Source organism: Phalacrocorax aristotelis, chromosome 10 (assembly GCF_949628215.1).
Source record: "Phalacrocorax aristotelis chromosome 10, bGulAri2.1, whole genome shotgun sequence".
Classification (NCBI taxonomy): Eukaryota; Metazoa; Chordata; class Aves; order Suliformes; family Phalacrocoracidae; genus Phalacrocorax; species Phalacrocorax aristotelis.
Genome location: NC_134285.1, coordinates 12,457,482 through 12,479,565, shown reverse-complemented (window position 1 = coordinate 12,479,565; position 22,084 = coordinate 12,457,482). Strand labels below are relative to the sequence as shown.

General features: G+C 40.2%; 1 protein-coding gene across 1 annotated transcript in view; it reads right to left on the bottom strand.

Moving 5' to 3' along the window:
* The window catches only part of LITAF (lipopolysaccharide induced TNF factor), a 98,916-nt gene that overhangs the window by 18,393 nt on the left and 58,439 nt on the right, over window positions 1–22,084 (bottom strand). The gene's annotated exons all lie outside the window — the stretch shown is intronic.

Below are 22,084 nucleotides of genomic sequence, written 5' to 3'. Positions count from 1 at the left end.
CTCCATAAAGCGTCACGGTCAGCATATAAAGCTGGCAGAACAAGAAGGAAGGGGGGATGTAATGGCATTTGTCGTCCTCAGTAACAGTTACGCGTGGCAGAGCCCTGGTCTCCTGCAGATGGCTGAACACCTGCCTGCCCATGGGAAGTGCTGGATGGATTCCTTGTTTTGCTTTGCTTGCGCACGTGGCTTTTGCTTTACCTGTTAAACTGCTTTATCTCAACCCATGAGTTTATTCGCTTTTACTCTTCTGATTCTCTCCCCCATCCCACCAGGGTGAAGAGCAAGCGAGCGGCTGTGTGGGGCTTAGTCGCTGGCTGGGGCTAAACCATGACAGTCCTTTTTTGGTGCCCAACACAGGGCTCTGAGGGTTTGAGATAATGACAGATTTGATCGGAATGCGCTAGATCGCATATATAGCTGTTATTGCGGTTCAGTTATTAATCAGGCAGCTTCCGTACTTGCCATGGGGCTTGCTTGCCTTACTGTATAGTTGAGTCTAGAGCTCATTAGTGGCTGCTTTCACTGCATGCTGTACTGCTGTAGTGCTTATCACCTTACACTGCTGTGCCGGGAACATTTTGATAACAGCAACGGCCATGCGCCTGGGCTGGCAGATGGCCACGGCATCGCTGCTGCTTCTGTGCTGCCGCACTGGACAGGCTGGAACTCCAGGGTGAACTCAAGTCAAAGGGACCGTGACCTGTGGGTGAGTCCATGTGGGAGCAGGACACCTCAAAGCATCTGTGGATAAGCCCATGCCAGAGCAGGTATATCTCGAAGTGTCTGTGGCTGTGGTTATGCCTGTGCTGCAGCAGGTACACCTCTGAGGCATTTGTGGCCCAAGGATAAGTCCATGCTGCAGCAGCTACACCTTGAAGCATCAGTGGCTGGGCATGAGGTCATGCTGGAGCACCTCAAAGCGTGGGGCCATGGATAAGCCCACAACACAGCACATATGCCCCTGGAGGGACTGCAGCCATGAGCAAGGCCGTGTTGGAGCAGGTTCACTTCTGAAGGGACTGTGGCTGTGGGCAAGGCCACGCTGGAGCAGGTACATCTCTGAAGGCATTGTGGCCCATGGAGAAGGCCACACTGGAAAAGGAGCACCTTAAAGCCACTGTGGCTGTGGATAGATCTATGCTGCAGCAGGTAACACCCCTGGAGAGGCTGTGGCTCCTGGGTAAGGCTCTACTTGGAGCAGGTGCAACCCTAAGGGACTGCAGTCTGTGGATAAGTCAAAGCCAGAGCAGGGGCAAGAGGAGGAGTTAATTGCGATGTTAAACCCAATGGTCTGGTCCAAAGGGACCAAGGGTAGAGACTGTAATGGTTCCACCTTTAAACTGCTGTAACGCAGGATTTGGGTTGCATGTTATGGGAATTACTATAGCAGGAACCACCCTAAGCAATGGAGGACAAGCCTTACAAGGAGCAGTGCAAGTGCAGCAGTGACCCGACCTGAGCTGGCTTTGGTGCCCAGTAACTCCAGTAACACTTTAAAGACATATTACAGTTGTGGTCCACAGACTAAGGGAATGATATTTGTGTATTATATTATATCAAAGGATGAGGCAGGGGCTGTTTGTTAATGAGGTTCTATTGGATAGTGTGAGACCTGGGCATGACGTTAATGGTATGGAATAAGGGGTGGATACTGTCCTGGTTTCAGCTGGGATAGAGTATTTTTTTTCATGGGTAGTAGCTAGTCTGGGGCTATGTTTTGGATTTGTGCTAAAAACAGTGTTGATAATTTGGAGATGTTTTAGTTGTGGCTAAGCAGTGCCTACACTAGTCAAGGACTTTTGCAGCTTCCCTTGCTCTGCCGGGTGCACAAGAAGCCAGGAGGGGACACAGTTGGGACAGCTGACCCCAACTGACCCCAGGGATATTCCAATACAATGTCATGCTCAGCATATAAAGGTGGGGGAAGAAGAATGTGGGGGAACATTCGGACTGATGGCGTTTGTCTTCCCAAGTAACCGTTACGCATGATAGAGCCCTGGTCTCCTGGAGATGGCTGAACACCTGCCTGCCCACGGGAAGTGGTGAATGAATTCCTTGTTTTGCTTTGCTTGTGCACGTGGCTTCTGCTTTACCTGTTAAACTGTTTTTATCTCAACCCATGAGTTTATTCACTTCTATTCTTCTGATTCTCTCCCCCATCCCAACTGGGGAGGGGAGTGAGCAAGCAGCTGGGTGGGGCTTAGTCGCTGACTGGGGCTAAACCACAACATACCCCAAGTGACAGTAAGCACAACAGTGAGCTCTGTAGTCACAGTAAGCTACTGAATCACCTGCAGGTATAGGTACTCAGGGTTTTCATCAGGTGTTGGAATATGAGGGCTCTGGCAGCATAAATACTCCTAGTCCTCTGATTTGGGGTGAGGGAGGTGATTCAGCAGCATTGAGTCCTTCCTACAAGTTAAAATTTGAACCTGAGAGCAGAACTAGACTTAGAGGTGAATAAATTTTCATCATTATCAAGAAATCACATTATACATGGTATTTTTCTCAGGGGCAGAATACAGGTAATATTGGCTTTGGTGCCCTGACTTAACTAAAATTGGACTATAAACTATAATTTTTTCTCTGTAACTAAATCCCCTTCCCCAGGTGAGTATGAGCAGCTCAGAAGGCACAGGAGAGAGAAGTCATGACTGAACATATCTCCCAGGGTGAAATAAGGCATGACCTTCAACTGCAATCCTTCTTACTACAACTGCAATGCTCTGTCATGTTTTTTGCTTACATTTAGTAAGAGGCTGGCTCATGCTACAGCTTTTACTCCCCATTGGAGACCCCAATAACACTGCTCGCTTTTTGCCCCACTACTGTTTCCGCTGAATGTCCAAATACAGCAGGTGGTCAGCATCCATTTACCAGTGCATGAGCATATTTCCTCTCACTACCCCTCCTCCTTCCCACCTATCTCACCATTCACCACCTCCTCCCTTTCCAGTCCTTTTCTGGCTGGCACTGGGTGAAAGAAGCATCAGCTTTAGCCCATCTGTGACTGTCTAGGCCATCACAGCATCTGCGAGCTGCAGCCTGCCAGCCTGCCTGGGTTAGGCAAGGTGCCTGCCCGTCCCCACAGGGCAAGCCCAGCAGAGCTTCCCCAAACCTGCTGCCTGTGTGTGTGGACCCACAGAAGTTCTCCTCCTGCAATAGACCAAGTGTCTCGCTGGGGACACTGGCTGCACCAACTCACTGCATGCTTGAGGAAACGTGGCTAGAAATCAAGATGAATCTTTCTTATCTCTCCCCTCCTCCCCATGAGCTGCATACCTATTAGAGTATTTTTCTTCTGAAGGTTATAAACATAATTTGTTTTAAAAAATAATGAGAGATGAAAAAAGGTCACATGGCAATTTAGGAAGCTTGAAGTAAGTCCAAATGCAGTATGCTACAGAGAGCTCCACTCCGTCACCTGCCCAGTGGCATGATGTCCTAGGCAGCCCCACCTGCTATGTCTAGCTGTTAGCTTTTCTCCACCCTACTGAGTCATCAATAGGGCTGCTAACAGCATCATGGAAATGGAAGTGTACACAAAATACTGTGTATATTTTATCATCACACTAATTGCAAATATTGTATTAAAAGACACCAGTAGATATCAGTTTAGCCCAAAAAATGAACACATGCTAGATTTATGAGCTCACCTATAAGCTGAATTCTTTTTCACGTGATTTTGTATATAACACTGACAAAAAGTTAAATAATTAAATATAAGTCCTCTCCAGTTTTTTTAAGTGAGCCAAAATAATCTCTTCCCCTCTTGTCCTTTTACCCTTCATAATCAGATACTGTTCTGCTAGGTTGTTACTGCTAAAGAACTTGGATAAAAAGTTTCCTAGGAAGTAAAATGAGTTAAACAAATATAAGTGTACACGTTTGTCAAAACAACCAGTATATGGAATGCACAGGTTTTTCTTATGTTTCTCCTTAATTAAATAATACTGATATGAAGATCGGTATTTAGTCTGGGTATTGAATATCTTTAATTATGGAATGATACAATTTCAAGTTTAGAAAATTATTGTCCCAAATCACTCAAGGGATTGTAGGGAAAAGTATCAGATGGTAAAGAGCTTTTTAATCAAAGAAAGAAAACCTATGTTCAGAGGACAAAGCTGGTAAAATAAAGATTAATATCTTATTTTTCTACATCAATCGTTAAGTGATAAGCCAGTGGAACAAACTGACTACAGAAGTAAGAGATTCTACATCTTTTGATTACTTCTAGACAAACTTGGCTGACTTTCTGGAAAATACATATAGGACAAGCATAGATAAGACAAATCACATGTGTCTCCCACACTGTATAACGTGTCCAACTGCTGCGCTAATAATCCCATCTGGTTTGAGAAATAATGTATCAGTTAAAAACAAAAACAAAAAAACACACACACACCCCAAAAACCCACACACACACACACAAAAAAACCCCACCAACAACACCACAAAACAGTCACACAACTTTGGCCAGACTTTGCTTCTTTAAAATTGACTTGCATTTTAACCAAAAATAAAATGCACATATTGTCAGTGCCACGAGTGTTAATCAATATGCTGTTTACAGGTCCAAGGTACAAATGAAGATGTTCTACTGCCTCTCCAGCTAACAGCAGCTAATCTTCAAGGAGATTTTTCTCTCTCTGACTAGCCAAGCAACCATGTGACATGAGCTTTGAGGTTCACACTTCAAGCCTCAAAGCTGAAAACAAGATACACATTCCACATTTCAGTGTAAAGTGCATGTTCACACTGCTGAGATGTCCTCAAAGCACTGGTAATACTTAGGTGCCATGAGCTGGGCACACAGTTTGCCCGGAAAAGATTCAGTTACTTAAGCAGCTCCTTCATAGTTGATGGGAGCATGAAAACAGGAATTTTGGCTCTCTGAGAAGACCCTCCCTGTTGGGGGTGTTAGCTGCACTTAGACACTGCAGCACTAAGGGGAGAGAAGGTATGAGCCTCTCTGAGGCTGCCTGCTGACAAACAGGAAAAACGTTAGCCACAGTATTAGCCACAGTAGCAAACTCACTCACCCTTTGTGAGGCACTATGGCTTCACAAAGCTGGTATTTACATACTTACACTCGATTTGCATATCCCTACTAAAGTATCAACAGCACCCTCATTGGCACGCAGTAGAGTAATTACAGCTATCCTGGCTGTGGTTCTGAATGCAGAACACTCATGGAGGAATAGAGAGTCCCCTTAACTAATTCTATCAGGTTTTATACAATGCTTTTAATGGTTGGCACTCTGGGTGTTTTTTGATCAGGAAGGAAAAAGATAGTGTCATTGACTTTTGGTTTTAAATATATTCTCATTTAGGTTCGATCTACAGCTTAGAGCTTTGATAAAACAAAGACTGGGACACCATATTAGTTGATTTGGTAAACATTAAAAAAAATATTAAAAATCTGCCAAATGCTTCATGGGTCAAGGTAGTGAAGGATAGGCAAGCACTATATTTTGAAGGAATAATGTTACCATGTAATAATTCTGTCTACTTTAGGTTAATTCAATTAACTTTAGTGCAGGATAAATTAATTTCAACTTCTACATGGTCCTCTGCAAGCCAGGGCAGAGGAACAATAGCTAAAGGAACGACTTGAGCCTCAAGCTTTTGTTGAGCTCAGGGATTAGGGTTTCACCAGCTTCCAAACACACTCTATAGTAACTTCAGCACTTTCTGATTGTACTGTGCAGACAGCTTCAGTTTTATTCTCTTAAGCTACTTTTAACAGTGAGTGAACACAAAAAAGTCTGCAATAATTAAAACTAAGTACTGCCATAATATACTTCCTGTCATGTACTACTACAGAAGTACTAATCACAAAATATTTCAGAGCTAACAATGAAATAATTAACAGCTTGTAGAGACAGACCTAGATAACACTGCTGTATGGTTTCTGCTTGGGTGAGCACTAGCCCTGTTCAATATAAACAGCTATACTGATACGCATTTATCAGAGAGTCTGACATTATAGGTGCCAAATTCATTTGAAAACACGGTGCAGTTTGCTTGCATGAAGAAGAGCAGAGCCTGGGTTTCAAGGCTGCCAGTAAGTGGGTTACCTTGAATGCTGGTTTCCAAGCACTTGGCTTTTAAAAAAAAAGCTGTGGTAAGGCGCTTTGCAATGTTGATTTGGGAGTTAATAACTTCAACTTTAATTATCCCCAAATAAATTCTGTGTGTGATGGGGGGGGGCGGGGAGGAAGAGAGAACAGAGAGCCCACAAACACACCCTCTCTTTTAGAAACTACTTTGTGAAGATAAATACCTCGTGACTGACAGTATCATTGCTCTGGTTCACATATCAAAACAAAACTATTGCTCCACACCAATATGGAACTGTTAGGGAAAAAGAAAATCCCACGCCACCAACAGAAGAAACTCTCATGATATATAAATAATTACTTCAAGTCAGCTCTCGGACACATGTTATCTTACATAAAACCATATTCTTTCTCAGTTCCCATTTTCTTCCAGTATCTTTTACACTTCCCCTTGTGATCCCACCCCCTGGCCCCACGTGCTGGAAATTGATGGGATGAAAAGGGTGAACCCTCTAAAAGTTTTGAGCTTTTAAACTGCTTGCAGATCTCTTCACCCCACACGCCCCCTTCACAGCTGCCACTCAGGCACTTCTGCCTGTTGCTTTCTGGTGAAGCAGGTTTAAGGCTGAGCTTTTCCTGGCTGCTGCTGTTGTCTCTTTTGAGGCTGCAGCTGCCCATTTACAGCCATCTTGGCAGGTAAGGAAGTCATTACCCTAGAGCCTATCCCTGTGCCAGGCAGTTTCACAGAGGTGGGCTTCCCTGTCTCCACAGAGTGGGGTCAGAGACTGCCTCCTTCCCAGGGAGGCCAACTCTTATTTTAAGGTATCGCAACAACTCCTCCATCTGCCATCCTCTTGCCATCCTCTTTCCCAAGCATGCACCCTTCTTACTGTACATGCCTTGCTCAGCATGACCATTAAGGAAAAAAAGGCATTTCTTTAATCCGCAAGTTGGTAATGTGTGGAGTAACATGCTTGTGGAAGACTGGAATATTAATGGCTTTATTACATGAAACAGAAGTAGCACACCAAGCCTGAAACTGCAAACAACCCCAAGGATTGCAACTGGCTGACGGAATTGCTAAATTAATCCAAACCTAAACATTAATACTTTACTGTCCTTCTTTTAGTATGGCTTCCTTCTTAATTACTAACTCCCTTAGTGTTATTTGATCATCATAACAGCTAATAACAGCCACCAGATTGCAAAACACTATTTCACACTACAGCAAAACATTTAGGTATGTAAATTGTATCATCTCCCCTAGAGAGCGACACAGCAGTGCGGTGTCAAAAGCGGTAATGATAGATTTATTTTTCCCAGAACACTTGTCACTTCATGTAAAGAATTACAAGGAGAATAACCATTCACTGTCAGTAATGGTTCTCCCAGTATAAACAACCAAAAAGAAATGGTTATGATAGAAAAGCTTCACACTTAAAAATGCAGATGTCCTGATTAAGTCATCTATTATTTGATGGATTCTCTAATAATGCCATCAGAAATAGAGAGAAAAACGATTCCTCAACCATTTACCCTTCAAATTCATCTTCCTACATCCTTGACAGGGTACAGGAAGGATGTAATTTTAAAAATAAAGCTGCCTGATTATTTTTTCCTATAGACAGAACTGAAGCATGATTTCAACTGCTGTGATGTCATTGCTGAACAAAGTGGTGCAAAAATCCCATCTTCTCACCCTTGCTCCAGAATAATGCCTGATCTACTGTTTGGCCAAGCTGTGGTACAGCCTTGGCTGTAATTCAGCTTTGCTGGCTCTTGTTGTATCTGACCACTGAAACCAGTCATCTAAATCTTACATCCAAGCTTTCTGCTGCTTTACTTAAGGCAACAGCCAGACTTATTTTAATGAACTGCTTTGATCCAACTCTGTGGATCTAAAGGGTGAGGAATGACACAGTAGTCTCTTGTGCATAATTCTGACATAATAATCTTTCACACAGCTGTCATCTGGACACCAGAATTATTACAACCTAGTTGGGATATAGGCAGGAAATACAGAAAAATATATAGAGGTTAAGACCTTATAGCTAAAAATTCATAGTTACCCAATGAGACTTTCCTTAAGGCCTCAAATATCCACTTCTCTGAAACCCTGTTCCCAGCATCACTCACACACATTATGTGCAAAGCTGGATGCCAATAAGTATTTGTGTTCTTATGCCCCTCTCACTTCACACTACAAACATTTGAACTTAGCAGTAGTAACGCTTGTTGCAGTTCTGGCAATTTTTAAGTTACTGCTATTGAATTCTGTCTAGGTTTATGATCTCTAGTTGTTATAACTTTTGTTATGTGATTTAAGAATAGCTTTGACATAATGTTTAATATTTCAGTTCCCCACCTCTGGCAGGACCGCCTCCATTAAAGGCACTCTAGTTAATCTCTCAAGTCCACATGATGGCCAACAGTCTCAGCTGGGAAGGTGTCAGTTCCTGTTCCAGAAACTGAGATATAACATATCATACCTTGTCCCTTGACATTGCTTATCTGCAGAAAGCAGCAAACCAGGAAGCTTACCATCTGGGGACAAAATCAGCACAAATGTCATAGCTACATAGCTAAAACAGCAATAGCAATGTGAAGGTTAACACCCATTTACCAAAACGATGACTAATTATGGTGAAACACAAGCTCATCATCCATTGCTACAGATTAAGAAAGCACTTCACCAAATTTGCTGGCAGTCTTCAGTGGCTTGTTATATATGGATGCCAAATATTCAGGACACTCCTCAGCTGAAATTAATCCTCTGTCTTTTCAGATTTGTCCTTCGTGACAGGCAAGGCAATTAGTAAACAACTGAATATCCTTACAGACAAACACTAGCAATAAAAATAAGTGAACTAGAAATCCTCACATGGTAGTTGAAAGCACTTTAGGATTTTGAGAACTGGCTGATCTGCTGTACACATAAGTTCTGCGAGACTTGACCGTATGGGCAGCTCCTCCTGAATTTGCCCTGCCGCAAAATCACATGATCTGTGCCACAACCAGAATGGAATCTACAGTAACTAAAAATAAACTGCTTCTCCACAAATTCATGGCTCAGTTTAGTCCAGCTCATAAATAACTTTTCAGCATTGGTCATCACACAGAGATCCTTGTGATTATTACAATGTGCACAACCTCATTAATTGTCATACTGGTGGGCACTGTTGGTACCTTCAAATACTTGTAACAATTGGTTTTGGTCTCAGGTGTTTGTTTAGTACATCATGGGTTGTCTTACCAGCTTACATTACGCACATTTGTATATCTCAACAGTAGAACCATCTGACCCAGCTGCTTTGCCACTTGCTTGATAGCTTTCAGTACTTCAGAGGTACCTGTCAATATCAGGTGACAAATCTATTACCAGAAGCTGCTTATGCCTCTGTAGTACTAACTCTGGTATACATGAATGGTGGGAAAGCTTATGAATCAGCCCCCTTTCTGGTATTTCCGCATGACCAATAAACAAGAACATCTACCCTAAAGCTGGAAATGCCTTTGCTTACCTGCAGGATAGAGTTATCAGCACAACTATCATTGAAGTTTCTTTAATCAACATGTGATTGACACAACTTTATTTGTACAGCAATTTTTATTCATTAAATCAAATCTAAATTACAGTCTTCTTTTAAACATAAAATTGCTTCTAACTGAGTTCAAATTAGATTTTAAGTCAGATCAACTTATTTGAGGCTTTTTCCTATTAGAATCATATCTTCAAGCTAACAGCAAAAACTTTACCATCGTAACCATCTCCGTTTCACTTTTTACGTACTTGTTTTTGGAAACATTTACCGTAAGCTTGCCTGATTTTAAATTTTAGAAGACCAGGCAGTGGGCTATCTCTAAAGGACTTTTACAAGACAAGGCCTGTTGATCTCTGTGATCTCTGTGTGAGGAGGGAAATCATCTCATTCAGCAAGCATAATATTTTGACAGACATTGGGGGTTTTAAAGCCTTCCCTATAAACAAATCCTCATTGCTTTTGGAAGGACTCTTCAGTCACTAAAGAATGTCTTAAAAGTTGTCATGTGTTCTACCAAGAAAGAATCAAACAAGTATGGGCCAATAAAGAGTACAGATATCTTAATTTCAAATTAAAAAAAATATTTGCACAAGTTGCTTATGCCTCTAATAAAAATATTTTTGCTTTCATTCTTAAAGCACGTAAATTTCTAAAATTATTTTATTTTTATTATTATTATTGGCATGAAGCAATTATGCTGCTTTGACAGATGTTTCTCCAAATTATTTCCGATTTGTTCCCAGATGAATATATTCTAGGTCATTGATTTAAACTTAATTAAGAAGAAAACCGCAAATAATTTTATGTTTCATAGTTTTACAAGTAGTAACAAGAGATTCATATCCTAGCAAAAGAAATTCAGCTTCCTCAAAAGCAAGGGAACCAAACAAACTCAGGTAACATCAATTACAAAATCAGCATCCAAGAAGAGAGATGGTTTGCACTGAGCTACAAATATGTACTACTTTACATACTGCACAACTAAGCAATTTTGTCACACAACAAATATCATGAACTTTAAATACTTGTCTCAAGGATTCAGACATAACATGACTTGTCCATAAGATGGCATGCATACACTGTGTCCAGAAGGAGCTGACACAGCAAAATGCTTTGCAACGTCTATGGGACAAAAGAGCTTCAAGGAATTTTCCTTATTCATTTCATTATCCTTTTAGACAAGCACAGAATAAAATCTGCCTGCAATTATTTTCCTGATTTGCTTATATAATCTACAAATCTGCTTGCCTCAGAGGTAACCAGAGACTTCAGTTCACATGGAAAACAGAAAATTGTCATCCAAGGGAACCAGTTCTTCCTCTTTGAGTTTTCAGGTGACTGTAACCAAGTTAAGTCATAATCAAGAGGCAAAGGCATTGTAGGGGGAAGGATTATAACTTTATCAAATGTCTGGTTTTACCAGAGTCTATCTCACTGCCTAGGACAAGCAGGCAAGAGTGGGAAGAGAAAGAGAAAGGATTCTGAAAGAACTGACCAAACCCCAAAAAAATCAGAATGAAGACAGCAATACTTCATAGGAAGATAAAAAGCTAAGAACAGCCTAGAAGAATTTATCCCTACGTAGCTGTCAAAAAAGCATCAAATTCTCAGAGTTCTCAGAAGGTCTGTTCAGATTAAAATAAAAAATACAACTACACAAACACACACCCCTGCATCCTGCCACTGATGCTGCCAGAAATAGAAACATTAAATGAATACAACTGACCCATCTGTCCCCTTCGGCTCTCATAGTTATATTGGTCTATACTTTTCGAGATAAAGTTTGCACAGAGGTAATATTCTTCCATTAGACTCACCTATGAAGCTCATTTTTCAAGTCTACATGCTCATCTCCAGATGAGGTCCTATGTGCCTTAAAGTCAGTTTATGTTTGTGTCAGTTAGCCTAATAAAAGGACCACTCTGCAAACTTGACCTTGTTTCCATCTGTCATAACCTTAGCATTACTATTACTATACAAACAGCATTGCACTTTTTTTTTGTTTTTTTTTAAATGAAACCACTACAGTGTAGGACAGTTTCCAAGCCACAACTAAGGCTGAAATGATCATAGGCATATAACTGTGTCCTTTTGAAACCCAACTGAAGAGCCAAAAGGACGTGGAGCTGTCTGGGCTCTAGAACAAAGCAGTGTTTCCCAGCTAAGCTCAGAAAAGCTGGCACCAATAAGTGTTCCAACAGATACATTTACCAAGTTGTCAAAGTCTTGCAGGTTTGCTGTTACTACAACATAAATATTTTCCACTTTTTTCGTACAGTGATCAATAATAATCAATGCCCCCTCATCATCTACCCTCCAGCCTTCCTCAGTTTATTGATGTTTATACACACCTTTAACAAAATTAAAAGCAACTGAAAAGCCAGGATTCTGAAATTAGTAATGCAATTCTTTCATTTCTGCAAAGTGGCTAAAAGTCCTTTTGTTGTCATACAAGTAATGAACATATCCCACTCAATTACACGCATATTTGCAGAGTACTTTTAAACTCAAGGCAATTGTACCCAAAATGAAGCCTGAAAACAGGAGCACAGCCCTATTCTGAAAAAAGAATTCAGAAGAGGATACTTCTTCAATTCCAAATGACCTGAGCTTAATTTAAGTATGTTTATGAATAAACTCTCTATTTGGCATTCTCCTCAGCAGTTTTCACTTCAACACACTCAAATACCTTAAGGCCCATAAATCCCTAAGACACATGAAATGCTGTTCCAAAGAGTGGGATTAATTTTCTGATTATAAAGTCCTGATGTCCAAGTTCATCCAAACCCTAATTTTATTGAAGATATTTTTGAAGTTAGAAATAGTGAACCTGCTAGCTACACATTCAATATGAAACACTGTTATTGTACAGTATGTGAAAACAACAGGCACCCATCCTTTACTCTTCCTCCCACAACTGATTCCACCACCCACAACTAATGCAGCTATCCAAGTCCTTCAGTGAAGCATGGCACTGTACAGCCACACTTTTACAGCAAAAAGGCCCTGGTGATTCCAATTCAGCAAAAGTCCTACAATGTCAATTTTCCCCCCCTTCAGATAGACATTGTTGTCATTGCAAACTGGCATTAGCCTAAACCAAGACTGCTGGAGAGGTTTTCCTACCCTACTGCTTTCAAGCAGCACAAAGAAAACTAGCCTAATTAATTATTAATTATCATTCATGGCTCTTTAGAAAATTGAAATGTATTTGATTTCTCTGCTATAGGCAAACTTTTCAAGGGAGTAAGAAATTTGTGCAAAAACGGGCAGTTCTATTAAGTCTCAGAGACCAACAAGGGATTTGACATGTCACACATGAGATATTTTTGGCTATATAGATGTGAAGTGGCCAAAACCCACAGAATGATAGATGCAGCAATTACAACAGGTGTCAAAAGTACACCACCAGTCCCACAAGACAAGGTCCCTTTCTAATGCTGACATCACGTTTCTGTTCAGTCTTGATCATTTCACAGAAAAGAGCAAAGACTCGCCAGTGTATTGATGAATATACAGATTGGAGGGTTATTCTGTGTCAATACTGCTTCCTCCACCGGCTGCAGCTGAAGTTTCGAGAAAAAAACCCACTGGGCGATAAGACTGTTCAGAGTGAAAGCAGAAGGTTTCTGGTAACACCAACAAAGGCACCTCAGCTCAGGATGATGACACTCAGAAGTTACAATGGATAAACGTACGGTAGCTGTGAACTAGCTAATAGTGAGTGTGAAGCAGAAATGACACCGAGAAGAAATCTGTAGAGCTGTTAACCTTAAAATAGAACCTGGGAACGTGCCCAGCAGTGCTACAAGTAAAACATATGCACTAAAGGTACTTTTTTGACATTTAAACTAAAGAGACTGTGGAAACTTGGGGCTAAATTTCATCATACACAAGGTTAGGACTCTTTGTGACAGTGAAGCAGTACTATTGCTTAGAACTATCACTCCACTCCTCCAACTCCTACTTTGCACCCCAGTGCTTTATTCCAGCTAGTAAGTTCTCTTAAGCATATGTCAGGTCTGCTTACAGCTTTGTGGAAAACAGGAACAACTGAAAACCCCCAACAACAAGTACTCGGAAATATAAGTAAGCTCTATGAGGGGACAGCTAATTGGTACAATAAAACACTGGTAGTCAGAATATCCAAGTTTAGTTTCCTACTTCCTTTACTGAATTGCTCTAGAACAGAGCAAGTAATTTCACTGCACCATACTACCACTGACAAAACAAGATTAATTGCCCTTACTCAGAGCACCCAAAAAGCTGACCTCCAGCAAATCACACGGGAAAGCCAAGTCCACAGTTGCAAGACAAGGTGAATCAATAAGAACATGGAAGTTCTGTTGCAGACAATTATTACGGGACTGTGTTTTCAACAAATGTAACGGACAGTCCGTTATTTATTAGTGCATTTCATGACAAACAAGAGAGGAAAAAGATCAATTTAAAAATCACACAGGTGCCAAGGTGGAAGTTACACCTTAAAAATAAAACTAAAAACAAACCCAACCCACCCCACCCCCATGCCTCCCAACAACCTTATATCACACACACACATATATATATAAAATATAATCTGCATTAATTATTCCAGTTCTAAAGTGGAAGCTACATGTCGGTGTAATGTCTCGTCTCCATTTCAAACACAGTTTTACACAGTGTGCAACAGAAAACCCCCATCAGAAAAATCTTTTACTTGGGCACACAAAATTCTCTTTGGTGTTCCATCTTATTTGAAGTTATACTGCTCCATGAGGTTACTGGTGACTGTTGGCAACAATATCTGTATGCTGCCTATCCTGACAACTTGAAAAATATGATAAAAATTTGCTCTAGCAAACCAGGCATTTTATTTTCTCTTCTATAAATCAGTATGCGTGGACCTATAACTGTATAGGACACTATTAACACATTCTCTATTCATTTATTTCTGAGTTGGAATATGCCTACTTTGTTCCAGAATGCCCAAACCGTTCAATATTCAGCCATTCTTGATTAGTTCAGACACTGGGTTTGGACACCCAGAGGAAAGGCAGAAATGTCAGTTACAAGAGCAGACTGGAAGAGCAATGTTAAATCAATGTGAAATCAGCATCTGATTTCCCCATGTAAAGAAATAATGGCAGTGCTACATATTTTTTAATTAAAAGTCAGCCTGTCGGTATTTTTCAGATTAGTTATGAATATGAAAAATTCCTAAGAAAATTGAATTAAAATGGACATATTGGCGAAACTCCTGCAGACACATCTAAGTTCTCAGTATCCTACCATGAGCATTCTAAGAAACTACAGCATATCTTTTTATTATAGTAATCAACTTACAGATTCTGCATGCAAGACAGAGCAAAATCATGTATGGATTCCAAGCCTATTCCCACAGAACATCTTTTGTGGTACTATATAATAAACTGTGGTTTTAGGTCAGTCTTTATTACATATTTAATTGTTAGTTGTTGTTGGGGGTAATGGAGTGGGTCCTATTCAATGTGAATTAATTGGTTATGGTGGAGAAAAATTTAAAAAGTGAAGTGTCTTTTAAACTAAATTAGTAGGAATAGTAGTTCTTGTTCGTCTGCCAGGTCTTGTTGCTACAGCATGGAAAGTTTCAGGCTTTTGGTTTATTCCAATTTGATAGCCTGAATGCAAGAACTCAGGATATTTGGAATTATTATTTCAGAAATTGCACAAGATATCTTCTTTGGGGATTACCATCAAGAATCTCCAGACACTTTGTACACATCCAGCTCAATTACAGACGTCTCTGAAAGTGGTAAAGTTACAAAGGTTTCAGACTCGACTCTAGAAATGGTCAAAGAGACAGGCTGATTACAGTGTATCAGGAAACAACCTGCAACTGCAGCTGGTAGTGCAACACCCCTCTGATGGTCAGCTATTATATTAGGGGTCACGAATACAGGACAAAAAGGGAAATTCAGTATAGATATTATGAAATTATTACTTTCCACTCCATACCAGAAATTAATTTTAGTAGTCCTAACAGCATACTGAGACTTTCAAAGGAAGCAGTCATCTTTCAATGCTGCAAGCCTCAGTTTAAAAAAAAATATATCACAGGGAAAAAAAGGCATACACATTCACAGATCTAATAATAGACATGACTTTACTCCAAAGACTTTTACTAATTTCCCAAATTCAGACTAATGAGACTAAGGCAGATTTTGAGATGCCCACCAAACCAAGTTCTACCACATTCAGGATTTTACAGGATTAGTCTGTCAGAAGGGAGCAATGTTGTAGAGTAGGAGACAGCTAGCATGGATTGGGAAGAATCTGTTCACCTGGTGTCATTTACTTCCCCCACGCTATATGTAGAAAATGGATGCAGATATGAAATATTACATACATTCAAATATTTTTCCTTTTTTTTAAGAAGTACTTACCAGTTTTGTGTTAGAGCAGGAGGGGCTGAATTTACTTATTAATAAATACAGTGCTATGTTAACAGGCTGCTGCTGGACTATTTTAATTTGGTAGCAAAAGCCTTATGTTGAGGCTAGAATTTATAGTGCCCTAGTGTTAAACATTTAAGCTGCCATATCATCCTTCTGGAAATGAGGCTGTGTGTTCAACCATACATTATTATTCTGGGAACCATTGACCTGAAAAGAAAGAAAAAAACCTGCCTGTCTTTGCTTCAGTACAAGCACACTAGATGTTTTTAGTTACGATTATCTGAAGCACTTACAAAATCTCAGTGCTACTCAAAAAACTCTCTTCAGCAAGAGCTGCATTCAATTCTCAATTATACAGCAAAACCTGGATGGGTAATAACAACCCTGCCAGGACTGTAACTGACAACACTTTAGTTGCAATTCTGCTCTTTCAGCAGCTATTTCAAAGCAAACTTGGAAATACAAATGATTCATTCAAAACTGCAGGATGTATTAGTTAAAGCTGCCCTATTTGGGTTTCCAGGATAATGCAAATAGGCTTCACAGGTAACAATTAGAAATTATCACACAATCTTTTTTTCACTTCAATTAGATAAAATTAGCATCTGAGTAATTTGATAGTGCAAAAAGATAGAGCTCCAGCACTTCATCAGGACACTCCATATCAGAATCCCACCAAAAGGATTCAAGCATCAGCTTTTAGGTCTACTTTCAGGCATTTATTTGCAATACAGGATTAGATATTCTCCTTTTAAGTGAAAGACCAGATTGCTGCTAGCAAACATTACTAAATTACTAAATTACTGAAGATTACTAAAGCTTACAGCAAAAGGATGAGATCAGCACTAAAATAAGTCGGTGAAAAGATGAGAAAGCATGCTACTGGGGGCGGGGGGAATCTCTCTGCTTTTCTCACCCTTCAGAGATGTATTTCTGTGAGCACCAGTGTACCTCCTGACCCTTATCATACTGCTAAAGCTGCGAAGTGCGCAAGGCTCCCAATGGCCAGATCTCCCTGGTGCCTCACTTAGCCGATGTCCTGCATGAATAGATCTTGGGAGTACTCCACATAGCTCAGACTTCACGACTAGAATATAGCAGCAAAATCCACAGCAGGAGCTTCCTGTGAGTTTAGAGGAATTGCCCACAGGCAAGTTGCACCCAGTTGGGGAAGCAGACAAGAGATACTCGAACACCTGTGCTGCAGTAGCCTTTGGCAAGCCTTAGACAGCAATAGAAGTGGTAAAGGTACACTTTTCTCCTCTGAAAATCCTGATTACTCAAGGCAGCAAGATATCTGTGGCATCCTTTCTCACAATATGTGTCTACCTTTTAGATAAGGGAAGTGGAGTGAAGCCTATTTGCATTTGCTTCTGTCGCAGAGGAAGAGAAGCTATGCAAAGGATGTTAAGACATTCTGATTGAGGGCTATATTAAGTAAAAAATGCCCTGCTACTCCCCTGTCCCTCCATATTCCCTGAGTTCTCACAAAACAAGACTGCCTCTGTCTATTAAGGAGAGATCTAGAAATAGCTTTCTAGGTGTTTGCTGTCTTTCTGGTCATTTCTTCTATGCTGTTACAAAGACTCTGCACTATTTGTTATCTTCTATGGCATATGTCAGAGCATGTTTCTGCTGCAACATGCTGTTGTTGAAGGTTTAGTTATGGTGGTGCCAGACCATGGCATAAGTAACAGAAGGAGCTGCGTCTGTAAAAAGCCAAGTCGCCGCGTCACTGCCAGAAAGCACAACAGTTACTAAGTTGCCTAGCTGCTTGTTTCACAGCAAAAAGCAAACTGCTCAGCACCAGAGGCTGGATTGCTTGCTCCCTGTGCTCTCATTAGATTGCAGCCTGCGTGCCAGTAAGCAAGCATATTGTGTCCCTAACTACCAGCTATACGGGATCTGTAAAGTTTTGTTACCCTTGCTGCAAGGTCATGCTGCACAGAGGAGCCAATGTGTCCAGTCCTTGTCCAAGCAGCAATAAATATTTTTAACTCTGTGCAAAACTACAAAGAAGACAGATGCATCTGCAGCCTGGGTCAGAAAGCTAACTGAGCATTTTTACCTTCTTCCCCAAAAGAAGAAAAACTCAAACCCCAACACCTTCAATCTGTTACATTCAATGTATTTATTAGGTGATATAATTTAAACAGATTTCTTGTCTCTGTTGAAGGGAAGTCACTACTAATGATTAAGGACCAACAGCACATACACAGCTGTAGATTCTCTTGCCTATTTTACTTTGTATGAATTACCAAATAATGGCAGTGCTGCACGCAGTACACACAGCTCCTTGACAGCTCATTGCCCTGTTTTAAACTCAGCTCCACTTTCTAGCAAAGAGTGTTCTTAGAACTGATGCTTCTGCTTAGGTGGAAAATGAGATTCCTTCACCTGAGGTCCAGGTTCTTCAGGCTCACAAAAAAGGCACCAAGAAAAGGCAAAACTCCATTTCTAACATCAACTTGCAGAGTTATCTTTGCATTTGAAATGTAACTTCCCAAAGTAAAGGCATGCAAAATGCTAACTATAGACAGTAAAGATTTATTAGGACAGACAATATTTCAATGGATTTCTACAACTATTTCCTTCCTGCACATATTACTTTTTAAATTAATTTCTATATCTTTCCAAGACGTATGGCATCTACTTTTTTTCCCCAACTGCAAGAGGTCTTTGTGGCTACCCACATCTACTAGCTTGCTACAAAACAGTATTCTCTTCTTATCACCTGTGCTCCTTTTAAATTTTTTTTAATTTATTAAACTTTTACAAATAGATTCTTTCCAGATGATACAAGCTGTTCCCTATATGTGAGCTCAGTTATCTTTTTTCCTTCCACCCTCATCAGGGTGACAGAACTACCATCAACCTCTTTCCCTTTAGCTCCTTTATTAAGTAGACACAAGTGTATGACAGCTACTAGTAATTATAGTATGACAATAAAAAGTGAACTTAATTCCACTTCATCCTTTGCTTCCACCATACATAAGATATTATTCCCACTCCTGACAAGACCTGTCATTAACTCCTGATCTTCAGTCACCTTTCCTCCTCCACCTTGTACTTCCGTGCCATCCCACCTCTGGAACCACAGCAGCTCTTCTCTGACCTCCATCCCACAGTACACAGCCCCTGCTGGCTGCAGAGCCCGCAGCGGAGAGCTGTGGGTACGACTCTTGCCCTACAACCTTGTCTTGCTTTGCCGCACAGCACCACTCATATTCCCATTATGCAGGGCCTGCCTGAAACTCCACAAGGTACTGTAGTTTCTTCAAACCATTAAACGTGTGTTCAGAGGTGAATTTATACTTTCAAGGTTCCCTGCTGATAACACAATTTTTGCAGGCTGTGAGTTAAAGAACGTGTTTGCAGAAAATTACTGTGCAGCTCCTGCACAGTAATTACTCTGACAGCTCCTCAATCATCTCTCTCAAAGTGACACTAAACACATCAAAGCTCAATACCTGTTTTAAGACCATGAAATAATATATATAACGAAAAAAAAAGTAAACACATGAAGGCATTCTAGATCATCAGTAATACAGAATGTTATCCTGCTAGGCAATGAAAGCAGCTGAAACTCACCAGCTGCCTCTAAATAATTCAGAATGTTGTTTGACCACATCTAAGCTCAGTGTTAATTTGTACTCTTGCTTTCTTCTTGGGTAATGTATAACTGAACATTGATAAATTCAGTAATTAATCTCAAGTAGAAATAAAGTAAATAGTTTGAAGGGGGATGTAACAGTCACAAGTGGTTTTAAGCATGGTAGCATGCAGTCATTTACCAATGACATTCAATTTCAGTTTATTAAGCCTTTACTTAGATTCACCCTGAACTGTGTACAAAAATCTTACTCTTCCTCCCTTTAGAAATCCACAGGGTAGTCTGGACACTGCATCCATAGATACAGCAATTTGGAGAAGCTTTACTGCAAAGGGATATTACAAATGTACGCTCTCCTAAACTAAACTTTTTTTCCCCAAAAAGAAAAAAATAATTTGCCAGTATTTTGGACCTTAAAATTATTATGGATGTACCAAGCCACAACAGCAGATGAAAGAGAATTCACCAATTAAAGTGATGATGATAAAACATGCTCATCAAAAAGGCAAGTTTTATCCAAGGACATACAAGAAAGGGGTAAGAAACTTCAGGGTCAGAAATACTTAACTTTGCCTCTATAGAACACAGATTATGTTGCCATTTAGGAAATGCACTGATGCATGCTTACGAAAGCCATGCCACAATAAACAAATTGGATGAAGCCCATGTGTCAAAGGAAATGGAAGCAGCATTTTTTCCACAGATCTTAATATAGGCAAGCTTTACATTCCGGTCATAAGTCCTCAAACAAATGACCACAGGAGACATATTCTGAGTCACTGAAAGAGAACACAGCATTCTGTGAGAATTTGGTCATACTTCCACAAAGAACAGAAGCATAAAAACATCTTCTCAGATTCTTAAAGGATGGGATATAAATACTTATTGCATAGCACCCTGTAACCTTTCCATTGTTACTAAGTTTTCCCAATCACAATTCTTTTGTAAATATAACACACACACCCTGGTTCTCATCTGCAGTTCTTGTGCGCATATAACACTCACCCTGTATCCCAAGCCGTAGCAGAATACTAGAGTCCATTCAGCCCCCCCCCCCCCCCGCCCCGGACAAACACCCTAAACTCTCACAAAGCTGCTGGGCTGGGCAGCTCTTTAGAATGGATGACATAATGGTTTGCAGCTGAAAGAATCCCTTTGAAAAAAAGCTGTTTTTTCAGAGCTGTATACAGCCTGTTTACTCTGGTCCCACTTATCTGGAAAAGAAGAGGTAATGCAAAAGTTCCCACTAGTCTCTCATGAATTGCTTGAGCTATTGTAGTCCTGGACATGACAAAAAAAATGGACTGCATAATTTTAGGTGTCAGGATTGCATGTATTAAAATATTTTCTTTTTAATCACGGGAAGAACTAGGGAGAAAATTTCAGACTTGAAAGCAGATGTCTTTCTAGGGCATGTAATTCCCCATCAAACATGCCTAGACAATGCCTTGCAGCCAGTAGTACCAAGACACATACTGAGCTTTGTAGTTCATGTAAGCAGAGAACTGGGTAGTTTGTATCTAGGACATAATTGCTTAGCAATGTTTAAATAACATTCAAAAACCTTCAATAAAGTGAAAACTAGGGTTTAGACTCAGAATTTCTGGAAAGCCAAAGTCTCCTTTAAATTTAACAAAACAATTGCAAAGATCCTTCCTCCAAATACTCTAAAACTACAAATTGAGGTTTAGAGGGTTCTTATATATGCCGATTTACAGTATCAATACCTTATAGTAGGTACATTAAATTTCAAGCCCTCTATTGCTTTCCTCCCACCAGAGAAAACATTGGATTAAATGAGCTCTCCAGGATCTAAAGATGCTCAGCTGAGTAAATCCTACAGCAGAGCTATTACATCCTGTCCCTTCCGCCTGCCTCACTGATAGCAACACAGCATGAGGAATCTCTGTTGTCATCAGTAGTGGTAAAAATGTCCACTGGCTAAAATTTAGACTAGAAAAGCAACATCTGGACTTAGGTTTGCTTGGTATTAGGAAAACTTGACAAAATTATTTAAAAGAGCTTCAAAGCCCTGATGACTTGTCTTTTCTTATATCAATAGCATTCAGCCAACAAGTTCAAAAACAAAACCAAAGCACTACAGATAAATCTCATATACCTCTCTTTTACATTCCATACAACTAGACTGACTGTATACAGTCCAGATTTGCAATCATAAAATGAAAGCTTTTGTATGCAGTTTCTGAATATAAATGTTAGTGAATAATAATACTCCATAAACAGTCCAACAAAACATTTGAAGACAAAAGGAAGAGCTATACTTCCAAACCCAGTACCCAAGCCTAACTACCTAAAATAACCTCTCCCTATTATCCACTCTAAATAACCTGGTGACTGTAGAAAATTAATAGCATGGCTTTTTCATAGAATCATAGAATTCTAGAATAGTTTGGGTTGGAAGGGACTTTTGGAGGTCATCTAGTC